We start from the raw sequence: 17,178 nt of genomic DNA on the forward strand, positions 1-17,178 counted from the left end.
AACATAAAAAGAAAGAAAAAATATTTTTAGAATTTTTGAATATTTTCAAATTAAAAGGCAAATAAAAACAAAAACAAATATGAAAACTATTCTACGTAAGCTATACATATTTTTGTGAGTTAAACAGAGAATCATATTGACCAAATTGCCTTTCCATTGCATTTTTATATTTTAGCGTTATTATGACTGGTGTTAAGTCAGTCATTGATATTGTTGTCCACTTAAATCTTATAACAAACCTTAAAGTATTTTTGTTATATGATTTAATTTTCAATTAGAGCACAGAATATCAGAAACTATCAGCCTCTAATCTCGGTTCAGGCTTAATTTGACTTTTACCGTATCACCCCAACTTGACTTAAAATATTATATAGCTTATCAAAATTATGGTTTTTATTGATACACATTATCAAGCGATACACCAAGCTTCCTTTACTGTGAATAAGTATGCACGAGTTCATCTGTAGGCTTACACACATTGTATCTCATGGGGTCCGTTTCTTACTGTTATTGAGACGCGCGCATGGGAGGAACAACGTATGACTAATAGCGGATTTTTGATCAAGTCAGTAATTAGATTGTACGATGTGCAGTAGTGATCAAGTTTAATGACTTTGTGTTTGCTCTAAAAGATTTTGAAATATTCATGCTTATGAATTCTCAGATGATTAAGCCGCATAAAGACTCACAGTGTCCGGAAACCGGATGCATTTTATTTTGATTTTTTTGGTGATCAGACAATCATAAGGCTTGATTATGACAGGATATTACATTTCTGCCATCATTACCGAGATTTTTGGAAGAGACTAACACCTCTTTCTTTTTGGCAGTTCTTTATGTTTATATCACATATTGTACTTTAACAGCTTGTTTAAGACATATCAATGCACCAATGCAATTATGCACTCAGCCTTTTAAACTTATTTTTTTTAGATATGGGACCAGATGATCAATGTACTATCATTTCCTCTTTTTGTTTTCAAAACTCATTTTTGAGGAGTACATAAATTTAGTCGCCCCAGTCACTTTCAGTACATAGATAAATGGCTATCCTATAAATCTACAAGTAGATAACAAGACCAAACATGCAAACATGTTCCACAAACTTAAACAACCGACATAATTTTCAGCAAGAGAATTAAATAAAAACACACAACAATCGCCCCAAGTACTTTCCATTTTCATGTAAATGGTTATCTAGAATATCTACAAGTAAATATCAGGACCAAACATATACAAGCATATGTCCTATAAATATGAGTAACTTGCATAATTTTAAGCGAGTGAGTGCAAAAATATTTTTGACTTTTTTTTTTGAAATATTTGAATGTTTTTGGTTTTACTCTATACATACGAAATCACAATATTTTTGTATTTTTCCATTTTCTCCCCCCCCCCCCCCCCAAACCGGAAATATAAAACTAAGCAAATTAAAATAAACAAAACAAAAATAAAGATGATTATATGATTTTAAGGATATCACCAAGAGTTTTCAATCCGTTTAAACCAAGCAAAAAGTTAAAGCATGTTTTGTCAAAAGCTTTGGTAAACATATCAGTTTTCTGAAAATCTGTGTGCACCTTCTCAAGATCAATCAATTTCTTTTCAAAACAATCACGGATAAAATGATATCAAATTTCGATATGCTTTGTCTTAGAGTGGTGCACAGGGTTCTTAGTGATACTAATAGCAGCAGAGTTATCAATATAAATGGAAGTAGTAAGAAACTTCAAACCGTAATCACGCAAGTATTGCTGGATCCAAAGACCTTGTGAACACTAACTCGAGGCTGCCACATACTCTGCTTCTACGGTTGAAATGGTGATCGTTGTATGCTTCTTATAGTGCCAGGAAACAAGCCGGCTTCCTAAAAAATTGACAACCCGCTGTAGTAATTTGAAATTGATTTTGAATCTTCCATAATCAGAATCGGAAAACACAGTGAGTTCAAAGCTATCGTCCTTGGGATACCGTAACCCAGTGTCAGGATTACCCCACACATAGTGAAGTATTCATTTAACCGCCGCCAAATGAGTCACTCAGGGACTCGATTGATACCTGGCACACAAACAAACAACAAACATTATATCAGGACGAAAAGCAGTTAAATACATTAAAGAACCAATCATTGCTCGGTAAAGGGTTAGATCAACGGTATCCTCTAATTCGTCCGATGACAAATTGTAACCCACGGGAAGAAGCGTCGAAGGAATTTTTCTGGCAGTTATCTTGAATCGGCTCAAGACATCGTTAACATATTTTGTCTGATGAATAAAAATTCCCATTTCAAACTCACGAACCTGCAAACCAAAGAAGAAATTCATCTCCCCCATCGAGCTCATTTCTATTTCCGTGTGAGTCGACTTCTCAAACTCCTAACAAAGCTTGTCGTTTTTTGAACCAAATATGATGTCATGGACATATATTTGGACAAGAAGCAAATCATCACCAACATTCTTGTAAAAGAGAGTACAGTCCACATTTCCTCGTTTGAAGCCATTATCGGTAAGATGGGCGGCAAGTGTGTCTACCAAGCTCTCGGGGCTTGGTATAGACCATAAAGAGCCTTGTTTAAACAGTAAACAGGGTCTAGATAATCTGGATCTTCAAAACCAGGAGGCTGCAACACAAATATTTCTTCATGAAGTTCCCCATTGAGAAACGCACTCTTGACATCCATTTGATAAACCTTAATATTCTTGTAAGCTGCATAGGCCAAAAATATTCGTATAGCTTCCATTCGAGCAACTGGAGCATATACTTCCGTGTAATCTATGCCTTCTTGCTGATGAAAGCCTTGAACAACCAAATGTGCTTTATTTATGATAATAACCACACAATCATCTTTCATGCACTTAAATACCCATTTTGTTGGAATTCGCTTTTTAACTCTAACAGGCTTGTCAATGAGATCCCAAACACCCAGTCGATGAAACTGTTGCAACTTTTCTTGCATTGCTTCTACCCATGATGGATCTTCAATTGCCATACGAACACTCGTTGGTTCCATTTGAGATAAAAAGCAAGTGTATTTCACATGATTCATGATTCCCAATAAATGCATATCAACGTACGCACACAATACATTAGCATCATTTGAAGTAGCAATCCGATGGCGTGTTTGCACACCAACATCAAGATCACCAATGATGTTGTCCTGAGGATGATAAGTATGAATCCGAAGAGTTGGATTCTCAGGAACAACAACATTGTTAGTTAGATTAGTCAGATTCTCTTCAGCATCATGAGACGATTCATCAATCTCATGACTTTTAGGAAATGGAGCTGAAAAAGAATCAACAAAATGACCATCATCTGACGAGATAGAGATCACATCAGATGTATCAAGAAGATAATCTTGTGGACCATCATCATAATTATTACCAGAAGACCTTGGAGGTAGAAATTGATCTTCTAGGTAAGCACGTACCAAATCTTCATCAGGTTGATCAATTATTTGAGTAAATGAGTTAAATAAACTTTCATAGTCGAACATCCAATCAGGCGCTTTGCTAGTGGGAGGTGTGGTATATCATTGACAATCGACATAGTACCACTCTTCAACAAAACCTGAAGTAAAATTAAATACTCGTTTCTTTGGTGATGCATAACCTAAGAAATAACCTTCAGTTTCCTTTTCTTCGAATTTTCCAGCATCTTTCTTCAACATAGTACAAGGACACCCAAATGGCTCCAAATACTTTAAATTAGGTTTTCTTTTGTTTAGAAGCTCATAGCTTGTCTTTTGTAGCTTCTTCAAAGTCAGAACACAATTAAGCGTATAGCAAGCAGTATTCACAGCCTCATTCCAGAACTAAACAGGAAGCTTAGAATCTGCTAGCATTGTTCGTGCAGCTTCAATCAGTGTTCAGTTCTTTCTTTTAGCAACACCATTCTGTTGAGGTACATATGAAGTCGTTCCAAAAGAGTATCAAATGAATTGATTAACTTAGATGGGGGTGACTTCTTTTTCTGTTTGCCCTTTTTGCATGCAACACAGTGATCTGTCAGATTGAAGTGTTTCAAGGAAACCCTGTCAACCAAATCATTCGTCATAAGATAGTTCATCTTTCTGACATGAATATGAGGAGAACGCATAACAACCATGTTTCCAGGAATGATGTAGCCTAGTTTAAGTATTATGCACTCCTTATCATTAAATATTGAGGTATACTTCTTATCACAAATTTGGGACACGCTCAACAAATTATGATCCACTTTGTCACAATAATTAACCTTTTAAAAGGTGATACAACCATTTGAAACATCTCCTTTTTTGTAATCATTCCACCTGAATTACCCGCAAAAGATACATACCCTCTTTGAATATTCTTGACATTTGATAAAAGGTTGATATTGCCAGTAATATGACGAGAGAATCCACTATCCATAATCCAGTTTTCACCAGATATACTCTTGGATGAACTCTGCACACAGATGAAAAATGATTAATTCTAAAAGGCAGCCCAGGCCTTAGTATTGGGCACCTCTTTAATTTCACTTGAAGAGTTAATGTTGAGTGAATCCAAATGTGGTTTAGATACTTGTGAATAAGTCACAGGTCTTTTAAACTTTCGTCTCAAATATGCAGCTTGAACTACATTTGTGTTCACATTCTTGCAAATTGGTTCCGTATGAACAAATTTGGGTTTTAAATTACTCAAATTTTCACTAACATGAATCACTTTGCGAGGATTCACATTTGAAAATAAAATGTGGCTTTCATCATTACCAGACAAAGTTCTTTTCAAAATTTCCTTAACCATAGGAATGGGTTTGGTTTGTTCCTTGATAAATGGATGAAGATTCTGTGATTTCTTGATTCCATAATTTCTAACAACATAACCTTCTTCACCACAAAGAAAACAAGTTCTCATGTCAACACGCTCACGTTGTGGTTTGGTAGAAACTTGTGCAATATAAGATTGATGAAAAACACCAGGAATGGGACCTTTGTCCAAATTATCAAATGTAACAGATATCTTTTTCATGTAAAAATCAAGATTTGAAAATTTTTAAAAACTCTTTAAAGTGTCAGTTCTAGTTGAATTAACAAATTGAACTTTCTTAGCAGATTTTAATATTTGTTTGGCTTTGACCAAGGGATCTGTTGTATTTGATGTTTTGGAATTAACAAACTCATGTTCAAGATCTTGTATCTTGGAAGTTTCATTTTGAATGACACTTTCTATCAATTCAGGTTTGATAAAATTAATCGGAATGTCTTTCTCAGCGAAAACTTTGATGTTACCTTTCAATTTAAACACTCGACCAATGATTGGCTTACAAGGAGCAGGATTGATGAAACGCATCAAATCCTCATCAGAAATCTCGGGTTTTTCTGATTTCTTAGCCTTTAACCTTAACAAATTTTACCTTTTTCACTTTAGAAGTATTTGAACCATTCACATAAAATGTGATTTAAACTTGGAATTTTCTGGTTTTTGTGCACAACTTCAGGTTCAATTACGTCCTCAATGATTACCTTGTCAACATTTTCAACAAAGACCTTGTTACTTTGAATATGAGGTTTTTGAGTTCAAGATTGAACATCAATGTTGTCAATTTCAACCAACTTAGGTTTTTCCTCAACGATGACTGGTTCAACAACAATTTCTTCTTTTCCCGCAAATGGATTTTGAGTATAATCATTATGAAGAGGTGGAGGAACTTCAACAAAACCCAATCCATTCTTTGAACCTTTTTGTTTACTAGACACCTCAATAACTTCATTTAATAAAATGAAGAATTTCAAAACTTGTCTAATTTTCTTTTCAAATCAAGAACCTCATTTTCAAGTTCAATTATCTTAGTTCTATGTTTAAGAATCTCTTGAAATTGTTGATCATTAGTAGTCATTTTCACTGACAATTTTGTTTTCAAATCATGGTTACATATAGACAAAGCTTCTATTTTATCCCTAGATATCATTTGTGATTCTAGTGATTGTCTATATGTATCCTTGATTGAAGCAATTTCTTTTACAAGTAAGTCATTATGCTCTTTAAGCGAATCAATTTTAGACTTAACAAATTTACATTCTAGAAAGAGGCACATTTTCAGATAATTTAACAGAAGAAGAACTAACCTCGTCAATCTTAGTCATGCATGCAAAAGAAGTTGGTTGCATAAGACAAGAATCATCAGAATCCGATTCTGTCTCATTGTAAGAAGACAGTTCATTCCCACTAGCATCTTAAAAACTTTTAGTCAGCTCGAACATTGCCAGATTTGCTTGATTTTCATTACACGACAGTCTTTGAGTCGAGTCAGTTCCTTCAGAGAGAAGAGCTTGTGATCCTGAAGCTTTAGAAGAATTAACACCATAAGACTTTTTAGGAGAATCATTAACTTTCTTTCCATAATTTATGTCTTGATTCCGAGGTCCATTATACTCCTTCTTCGGCTTATCACATTCTTTGACAAAATGGCCAAACTCTTGACAATTGTAACATTTGACCTTTAATTTGTCAAAACCAACTCGTTTGTTCAGATATGGTAAGTCTTTACCAGTTTGTTGCCTAAACTTCTTCACCTTTCTATCAATCATGGCATATTCCATTTGATATCCATTAGTTCCAAATCATCTGGATCGATTTGGTCTTTGTCTTCATCAGTTAACTCAATTGTAGCAATCTTAGTACCCACCAAGTTTTCATATGATGTCATGAACGCACAAAGAAAAGCAAAGTTCTATTCAGCTACCTTCATGCTGACACTCGGTGGTGCAGTGAAGTTATTTGAAGTAGTTGATCCCTCAGAATTATCATTCCCTCTAGAAGCCATGAAGTATACATTAGGATCACTGTACAACATGATCCATCTTATGAAGTTTGAGTAAGAAATGAAGTGACTGGAGCTGCAGAACTACTCAAAGGCAAACAACCTCTATACAATGTCAGACCTTGAGTTTCTTTTGATGACTTTTGACATTTCAAGTCATACACTCTATCTTCAACCTTTTGCATTAAATCCATTTCTTTTAGATCTTTATTCTTGAAGTAATTGTTTTCCTTAAGCACCATGAGAAATGTTTAATACGAACCAGGTAGAGCATTCTTCACAGTATCAATCTTATCAGATTCACATGGTTCCATCTTCAGCTTGTTCATCTCAGCAATCAAATGATTAAACCGAGTGAGTATTTCTTCAACAGTCTCACAGTTTAATAAATTGAAGTTTCTAGATTGAAACTTCAACATCACTTTCTTACTTTCTTCGGTATTTCCCTTACTTCTCATCTTGATATGTTGAAACAATGAAGCACGTATCTTAACACTCCATACTTGATGAAATATATTATCGGGTAATGCCATAGTCAAAGTAGAGTATGCATTAATCTCAATCTCTAAAGCTTTCTTTTCTTCTTGCGAGTACTGAGAAAAAGCTTTTGGAGTAAAACGCGTAGTTTCACTACCAAGCATAGGAACAGTGTACACATCGTCAAGACAGCGTGAACAATCAGGATGCACAGCCCTGAGATGTGCTCTGTAACGTGGTTCCTATTTAGAAAAATCACTAAATTTCATCAAACGAGGACATTTTGAATGAGATCCAATTTCAGCATCAAGATATAACATTTGCTGCATTAGTACGTTCTGAGAAGCCAGTGCATAATAACCAGCCATTTTAAGTAAAATAAAAGTTTTAAAATCTTAACAAATTCAAACATAAGGGATTAAAATGAAAATTCAATAGCGAATGAGTGAAGATGATTGATAACGAATGAAGAACGGTTGTTTGAACTCAGACTATACCTTGTTATCAATAAACGGATCTCAGATCTGTATGAATACGATTAGCCTAACTACGGATCTAGTTCATTATTATGTTTGATTGTATGTTATGTGTATATATATATATCATAAGTAGTATGTGTATGCGTATAATATTAATATGAATATTGAGAGAGAGTTGGACAGAGGTTCGTTAATTATTTCTCAAAATTTATATTAAACGTGAACAGTTGTTCACTATAAATAGAAGATGGACCTAGTTCCTTAACATTCCATAACGAACTAGGATCCACTTCGTTACATACATTAACAAACGAAATAAATTAATGAAACACCCTCTGATTCGTTAAACATCCTTAACGAATCAGGAGGGAAATAATTTAGATCTAGTTCGCTAAACATCCTTAGCGAACTAGACTGATACATTAACGAAATACAAGCTAAATTAATTGTTTATTACATTAAACAAAACGACAAATACGTTAATGATAAATACAAAGACTCGAGACGCAAAACCGTGCACTAACAGACACCCCCTCGTCTTGAGCTCTTTGTCTTTGACTTTCACTTGAAACGCTTGGACTGCCAGTCTCTGCAACTCTGAATTCCATTCTCATAACATACACGCACAACGCGTTGGAACTGCATAGCCAGATCATAGTCTTCATTGCGCTCGATCAATATTTTATTCTTGTGTAGCACGTCATTGTCGCTCTCGGTTAAGTTAATGAGCCACATCGGGTCGATCATCTAGATCAGCTCAGTCTTCAAACCCTTTCCCAACACAATGACGGCCTCGCCGGTTTTGTTGTCATAGTACCAGCGGTTGAAAGGTAACCATATGTGTTGGTTCATCATTTTCACGGCACACGCTTCATTGTCTTCGGCGATTTAACCTTAAGAACCAACTTCTTCCAACCTGTCATTGGGTCAATCTCATTGAGGCGCCTACGGATGGGAATCTGTGGTTTAAAAAATTTGAAACCGTGGTCCACCTCAAACAGCAGATGTTGGTGAAACCAACTTGCATGTTTATTCCCGTCCCGATTAATAAATGGACGATACGTCAGAGTACGTACGTCCCATCTCGGTAATGAGAGAAGATCAAACATCCTTTCATAGTACTGGATGCCCTTCTCCCATTTAACAATACATACTTTCAATTAAGAATCATAAAGCCAAGAAATGATATCACCTTGAACTTTTGATACGGCCTTGAAAGTAGTCTTTTGATTGGCTTTGGCGCGTGCGATGGCTTCTAGCGATTCTTTATAAACGTACCTGTGAGTAATAATAATCTTACCAACCCTGTTGTCTTGATGAGCAAACCAGCTATGAATGTCAGCCAATGATGGGTCAGCCCTAGGATCAAATCTTGTCTCAACGACATTCTTTCCCTTGGACGTCTTATCAAGATGGTCTTCTACTTCTTTAACCATTTCTTCATTAAATACTGGAGCACTCTGATCAACATTTGTATGTTGAAATAAATCAGGGTAATCCTCAGGAGTCACATCCTCCACCTCGACCTCCTCATTCTCATAAATAAAATCCATACTCATCTCAACAGTAGGATCATTTATGATCCGATCATCATTAATTACCTCAACATCGGGCTCAGCTTCTAACACGATCATCTCGTCTTCATTCAGACCAAGCAAGATAGCAATATGCTCTCGTGTCAGTGATTTATCAACAAACTGTCCCACAGCTATCTCATCAGCATTAACCATGCTCCGAATCACCCCCCTACCATCCATAAAAATAACCGTATCGGCCTCGATCATCTCAATTAGTTTGGCAACCGAATGGTCATGATAAACAATGATCTGCTTGCATGAATCATCAACAGAACCCGTACCTGCACCAGACGCTGGGTCTTGAGTTTGTTTAGTCTCACCACCAGCATCAGACTCATCTGGATCCTCATCGTCATTCTTGAGCTTTTTCAGCACATCATCTTTACATGTCAGTTGCAGAATAAGCTCCTCTTGTTCTTTAATTTTCACCCCTAAGACTCAACAATCTCACGAAGAGCTTTTGTTTCCTTTTGACAGAAAGAAACATAGCTGAGCAGCTTCTTCTGGTTCTCCATCAGACGTTCTTGATTCATACGGTCAGCAGACATTTTATTTTCATACAAATAAAGAAGATTCAAAAGGATGTATGTCTGACGATTCGGTGGCATAGCATAATACTAAATACATAATACAAAATATTGAATATCAGTAATATGTAAGTTTGGAAATCACACAAGTTTTATATACTTTAAACATTTATATGTATACTGTATGTTATTCTAGTTTTATCCCATGTGTATAATCAATGTATCGACGCGGTTAGACCCGTGGAATATTTTATTAAATTACATAATTAAAAATAATTAAATTTGAAATGTCATTCGTTAAGTAAACAGTCTGATTCGTTAAAAGATTGTAACGAATCAACTGATTCGCTATCAAGTAAATAAATTAACGAAGTAGAATTAGCGAACTACTAATATAAAATAACGAACTAACCCTATTTCGTTAGGAATTGACAAATAAACATCTGGCTCGTTAAATAACTTATTCGCTAATCTAGTTCATGTGATTTACTTAACGAATTGGACATGAAAAGGTCCAATCCGCTAAGTATAACGAATGGCCACAAACTTTGGCTTAATTTTTGACTCTCCTGGTCAAAGTCAAAATTAATCAAGAACACTGAAAGTCAATAGGATCAATCCAGTATCGATTATTCCATAATTATCGTTGAATAACCGAATCGACATTCGTAACGATCTCGGAAACACAATACGAAGCAAATGGTGTTGATTTGAAGTTCAATAGCATGAAATAAGTTAGGTTATTAAGGATGTGAACAGAGCATAAACACCCGAAACAACAATCAATTAATTTACCCGGCAATCAATAATCAAAATCTGATTAAAGACCACCAAGGGTCTCGGAATTACATTCTGATCACAATGATATCAAATTAAAATACATTAACAAAGTATGAATCCGATTATGCAGGGTTTCATAAATCTTAAAACGTTGATATCAAAAGCACATAATTAGCATATCAAAGCTGTGTTATTTTAGACGAAAATCACAAAGAAGTGATCATCTATACCTTATCAACACACTTGTATACTCAAAAGTCCGAATTTCGATGATCGAAAAATTATGAAAAATTTGAGCAAAGTAACACTCTGTGTAAGGAAGAAGAAGAAGGTGTATAGGACAGTTCGTATGCACGCCGTCATATATACACAATTCTTTCATGCTTCCCAATGTACGAATCAAACTGATTCGTTTAAAATTTGAAATAACGAATCAGCCAATTCGTTAAAGTTATTTTAATACGTGTCATGACGAATTAGATTCAATTCTTTACTTGATTCGTATCTTGATTCGTTAAATATGATAACGAACTGGGTGTGTTTCGTTATAGAGAGCAGAAGCGAATTAGGTGAACGAACTAGAGTGTAGTTCGTTACAAACAACCTAATTCGTTATCCATAATTAACGAATTAAACATTATTTAAATTTAACTCTAAATAGAATAAATCAATGAATTTTAAATATTAAATTAAATTAAAAATAACTTAGATGAATTACCGAAAACCTTTATTCTCGATAATTGAATACTTTAAAACCGTTTCACGTTTTGAAACCGATAACTTAAAAATAAATAACAAATCTTAATGCAGGAGCTGCTCTCGATGCATCGATTAAGGTAAAATAAAATACTTAAATAATATGTAAACTAAAAAAATCTTTTTAATATTTCTGAAATATTTGTTTGGAAAAGAAATATTTACCAGAAAATTATTCGAAAAAGAAAAAGTAAAACAGGAAAATCTTTTTGTGTTTTTGTATGATTTTTCAAAAGCATTACATATTTTTGGATTTTTGTCTAGTTTGTTCAAAGAATCATATTGACCAAATTTCCCTTCCATCACAGCTTTATATTTCAGCAATATTGCGACTGGCGTTAAGTCGATCATTGGTATTGTTGTTCACTTAAATCTAATAACAAACTTTCAAGCATTTTTGTGATATGATTAATGGTTCAACTAAAGCACAGAATATAAGAAACTATTAGCCTCTAATCTCGGTTCAAGCTTAATTTGCTTTTTGCCATATCACCCCAACTTGACTTAAACCATTATATTGTTGATCAAAAAATTTGAATTTTTTAGTAATTTATTAGCAATGCATTGAGTTTCTTTTACTATGAGTGAATATGCACGAGTCCATCTGTCGGCTTACATACATTGTATCCCCTGGGGTCCGTTTCTTAATAGTATTAAGACGCGCGCAAGGGAGGAACAATATATGACTAACATCGGATTTTGATCAAGTCGGTAATTTAGATTTGTACCAAGTACAACAGTGATCAAGTTTAATGACTTTGGGTTTGCTATAAAAGCGAGTGAAACATCCATGCATATGAATACCCAGATGATTAAGCCGCATAGAGACTCACAGTGTCCAGAACCTCAAAGCTTGTTATTTGCTTTATTTTATTTTTTGGTGATCACACAAGTATAAGGCTTGAGTATGACAGGTTATTACATTTCTGCCATCCTCACCGAGACTTTTTCTAGAGATTAACACCTCTTTCAATTTGGCATTAATTTATGTTTATATCACATACTTTACTCTACTTGTGTGTTTTAAGATCTACCAATGAATCAATGCAATTAAGAACACAGTCTTTTAAGCTTATTTCTTGCTGGATATGGGGTCAAAATAGTCAATGTACTATTATTTTCTCTTTTTGCTTCAAAAACTCAAATTTTGAGAAACATAAAACAAAATAAAGATAAATTTAATCGCCCCAGTTAACTTAAGTCTGTTAGTGCACAGAAATTTGGCATTGTGGATATGTTATCCTGGCATATGTTTGGATCAGTTATCCTTAGCATGTATTCCAGATCGTATCAGGATCAAGGATCCTCAGTTCTTATTACCAATTAACGGTTGTTCTCATGTGTAGTCTAACATTTAGCGGGTATAACGGTCAAGAAGATATTGACGTGTCTGGATCAATTATCCTTCTGAAGAGTTCCAGAGCTATGTCAGGATCATGGATCCTCGGTATTTGGTGCTATTAACGGTTATTTCTTATATGAAGGTTGATATTTATCAAGTGTAACGGCTCCAAGACATGGTCTACCCCCTATTTCGCAGCCTGAGTGATGGAGCACGTGGTCAAAGTGGCAGTTACGATTATATTGAAGGTAATGGAGGATTTTTAGGGATTATTAGTTAATAATCTTTATTATTCATAACTCCATAGAGTTATTATCTTTTATGTATAAATAGAGGCTATGATCAGCTAGGAAACACACACAATACACTCTGCTCTCTACGAACACGGCAATATACGCACACACCTAGAATTATTGTAAACACTGATCATAATCTCCAACCTTGTATCCTCATTTTTCATATTAATAAACTTGACAGTTATAGTTTTCATCGTCCGAGGGTTTTTTGTGCCGGAGATTACTATAATCACGTACCATCTAACCAAAGATTACCTTGTTAATCCTTGACCGAAGCAATTCGACCAAAGATTACCTTGTTAGTTTTTGACCGAAGTAAAGATTATCGTAATTAAGGGTTTTTTCCCTCGTGATCAAATCCTGTGTTCATCAAGATTTTGTTTATACAACCACTATTATCGTGTTAGCACTATACCTCACTTGAAAGATTTGGATATAGTATCCTTAGCAGATTTTTATCCAAAACAATTTGGCGCCCACTGTGGGGCAATTGGTGCTATAATCCATATTACTCCTATCAATTTTTGATTTTTTTCATACCCGTATCACTATCAATGGCCTCTCAATCAACCTTTGCTTCATCAACCATGCCGTCAACAGTTCCTCTCTCATCAAGGACCTTGCCACCGATGCCTCCGCCAATCACGGGAGCATAACGGACTGCTGCTGCTGGAAGCAAGATGCAACTACCATTCTTCTAGAGCTCAAAAACCGCTGCAGTTGCGCCGATGGTTAATACTAATAGTGATGTTTCATCTATGTTTTCGCAGGTTAAAGCATACATGGAGCAGCAGAACAAGACCAACCAGAGGATCCTTCGCGAGATAGAAGATCTCAAGAAGAACAAGAGGCCAGCAGAGGATCTCACCCCCTGATGCCCAGGATGCTGGATTTTACCAGTCCATAATCCATGGCTCAGTTCTCACAAGGATCATCAATCCTTCAACAGGGGTCCATGGGTCAACAAGCTCAAGGATCCTCGTTATTTCAACCAGGATCATCTATCCTTCAACAAGGGTCCATGGGTCAATAGGCTCAAGGATCATCGCTATTTCAGCCAGGATCATCAATCCTTTAACAGAGGTCCATGGGTCAACAGGCTCAGGGATTCTCGTTAGATCAGCCAAGGTCATCTAACTTCCAACAAGGATCCATGGGTCAGCAAACTCAACGATCCTCATATTATTGACAAGGATCACCCATCCTTCCACCAGGATCCACTGGGGCGTATCCTCAAGGATCCTACAGTACCCAGCTTCAAGGATCCTTCTTCCCGAATCAAGGATCCTCAGGAGTCCAACATCAACAATCCTCTGAAGTCCATGAAGCAGATATAATCCCCATGTAGACCATAGCCTCTGGAGGACCAACTCCTATCGCGAATTCTTCTTATCCCACCTACTCATCCGGGATGCCGACCTTCATCCAGCAAAGAGGTAACTTGTATGATCTTATATCCTTAGATACTAACCGTGGTTCCATGCAGGATACAGGTATCAACCAGGCTATGGCCAAAGAGCTACAGAAGCTCAAGGATATGATATCCAGTGTTCCCGGGGTGATACGACCGATCCCCGAGATACTTGAGGGAAGCCACAAGTTATCCAGATTTACTCCACCTATCTATGATGTTGAAATCCCGAAGCGGTTCCAAACCCCCAACATGAAGGCTTACGACGGAACCACTGATCCTGAAGAACATGTAGCACAATACAGAGAGAGGATGGAAATCAACCCTATCCCGGAGAGAATCAAGGAAGCTTGCTTATGCAAAGGATTCAGATCCACACTGACAGGATCCACATTGAAATGGCTGCTAAGTCTTCCTCCCTTTTCAATTACTTCTTTTTCTCATTTAGTTAACTTATTCACCAGCCAATTTTCCTGTAGCAGGAAATTTGAAAAGTTAACTATTGACTTATACCGAGTTATCCAACCTAGTGATGAATCCCTTAGGGACTTTGTTACGAGGTTTGGTAGGGAAGCCATGGAAATCCCTAATCTTGACATGGCTATAGCTGTTGAGGCCTTCAAGATGGGACTTCAGAGGGGCTCCCCCTTTTATGATGATCTTGTGATGACTCCTTGCAGGTCTCTAGATGAAGTAAGGAACAGAGCACTAAGATTTATGCGGCTGGAAGATGACAAGAGGATCCAGGACCGTCTGGGGAATCAAACAAAACAAGAATTCCCTGACAAGAATAAAGAATCCTCCTACAAGAACAACAACTCAAAGCCGTATAACAAGTTCAACAACTAGAATGTACAAGCAGTTGAAGAAGGAGATGATGATGAAGACTATCCCTGCATCTCCGAGTATTGTTTCTCCGTAGATACCCATGGCTTGATTTGTGCCATGAAGGATCTAGGGGAGAAATCAATGTGGCCCCGAAGGAACGAGAAGACGACTACCTTCAAAGACAAGTCTAAGTGGTGTGCCTTCCACGAAGATTTTGGCCACATGACAGACGAGTGTATTGGTTTAAGGAGGGAGATTGGGTACCTCCTGAGCAAGGGTCACTTTAAAGAACTCTTGGGAAGGAAGAAATCCAAGATCTAGGATCTTAAAGATCTTCCACAAAAAGCAACGCCACCACCACCAGACGCTCATGTGATCAACTTTGTCTCTAGAGACTACGAAATGTTTCAAGATTCGTGTGCTATAGAAGAAAAGCCCGCAGAAGAATTCGAGTTGGACGATGAAAGAAGACCGCTTATCCCCACTACTCGAGTAACTGATCAAAGAATCTTCTTCAACTTGAGGATCCAGGATCCTCACCAGGATGAACTAGATGTGCAAACGGTCAATTTCATCTCCGGAGGTTCAGACATATGTGGAACTTCTTTTTGTGCAGCAAGAAGACTTGCCAAAGACGTCAAGATGGATAACAGAGATCGACCAATAGTATCCACCACTTTGACGACAGACAAAAGGATCTTCTTCAATGAGGAAGACAAACTAAACATCTAGGATCCTCATCATGACGGTTTGATTATTACTTTATTTATTGCTAACCATTATGTAAGCAGGATCCTAGTTGACGGTGGGAGCTCGGTCAACATTATCCAGCATGATGTACTCAAGAAGATGAACATTCCAGATTCAAAGGTCATTCCTAGAACATCGGTGCTAGTCGGTTTCAATGGTGAAACCAAGAAGACATTGGGGGACATCAACCTCCCAATTTATATCGAAGGGTTAAATTCATACCAGAAATTTTGTGTTATAGATAACCTATCCTGTTGCAATGTTATTTTAGGTAGGCCCTGGCTCCATGGAATGAAGGCAGTATCCTCAACTTATCACAAATGCATCAAGCTACCTACTCCTTGGGGAGTTGTAAAGATAGTGGGTGATCAAGCGGAGGCTAGAAACTGCTACTCTTCATCAATGAAGCCAACAGCCAAACAAACTATAGCATAGCAACTACAGCAACATCCTAGGGACGTGCTGGAAGCTCGGGAGAAAAACTTTAAAGAAGTATCATTGGACCCCGAGGATCCAGAGATAAAGGTGTTCCTAGGATCCAGTATCCCCAGTAAGATTGAGGAGGATTTAATATCCTTCTTATGGCGAAGAAGATTTACCTTTACCTTCAAGAACTCAGACATGACAGGTATTTCATAAGAGGTAATCACTCACAAATTAGGCCTTGATTTATCTGTTAAACCCGTCCATCAGAAGCGAACCAAATTCGCTCCTAAGAGGAACAAGGCCATATCAAGAAGAAGTTAAAAAACTTCTTAAGGCCGGTATGATAAGAGAGGTTAAGTATCCTCGATGGTTAGCTAATGTGGTTGTTGTTTCTAAAAAGAATGGAAAGTGAAGGGTGTGTGTCGATTTTACTGATTTAAACAAGGCATGCCCCAAGGATCCTTTCCCATTACCACATATAGATTCCATGGTGGATGCAACGACAGGACATGAAATGCTTACCTTTATGGATGCTTCCTCTGGATTTCAATAAATTCAGATTGAACCATCTGATCAAGAGGATACAGCATTCATGACTCCTACCGGCATATACTGTTATACTTCTATGCCGTTTGGACTAAGAAATGCAGGGGCAACATACCAAAGACTGGTCAACATGATGTTCAGGGATCATTTGGGCAAGACTATGGAGGTATACATTGATGATATGGTGGTAAAGTCGAAGA

Source organism: Bidens hawaiensis, unplaced genomic scaffold, assembly GCF_021521415.1.
Source record: "Bidens hawaiensis isolate Kalapana, Puna unplaced genomic scaffold, B.hawaiensis_p1.1 tig00037132_1, whole genome shotgun sequence".
NCBI classification, from domain to species: domain Eukaryota; kingdom Viridiplantae; phylum Streptophyta; class Magnoliopsida; order Asterales; family Asteraceae; genus Bidens; species Bidens hawaiensis.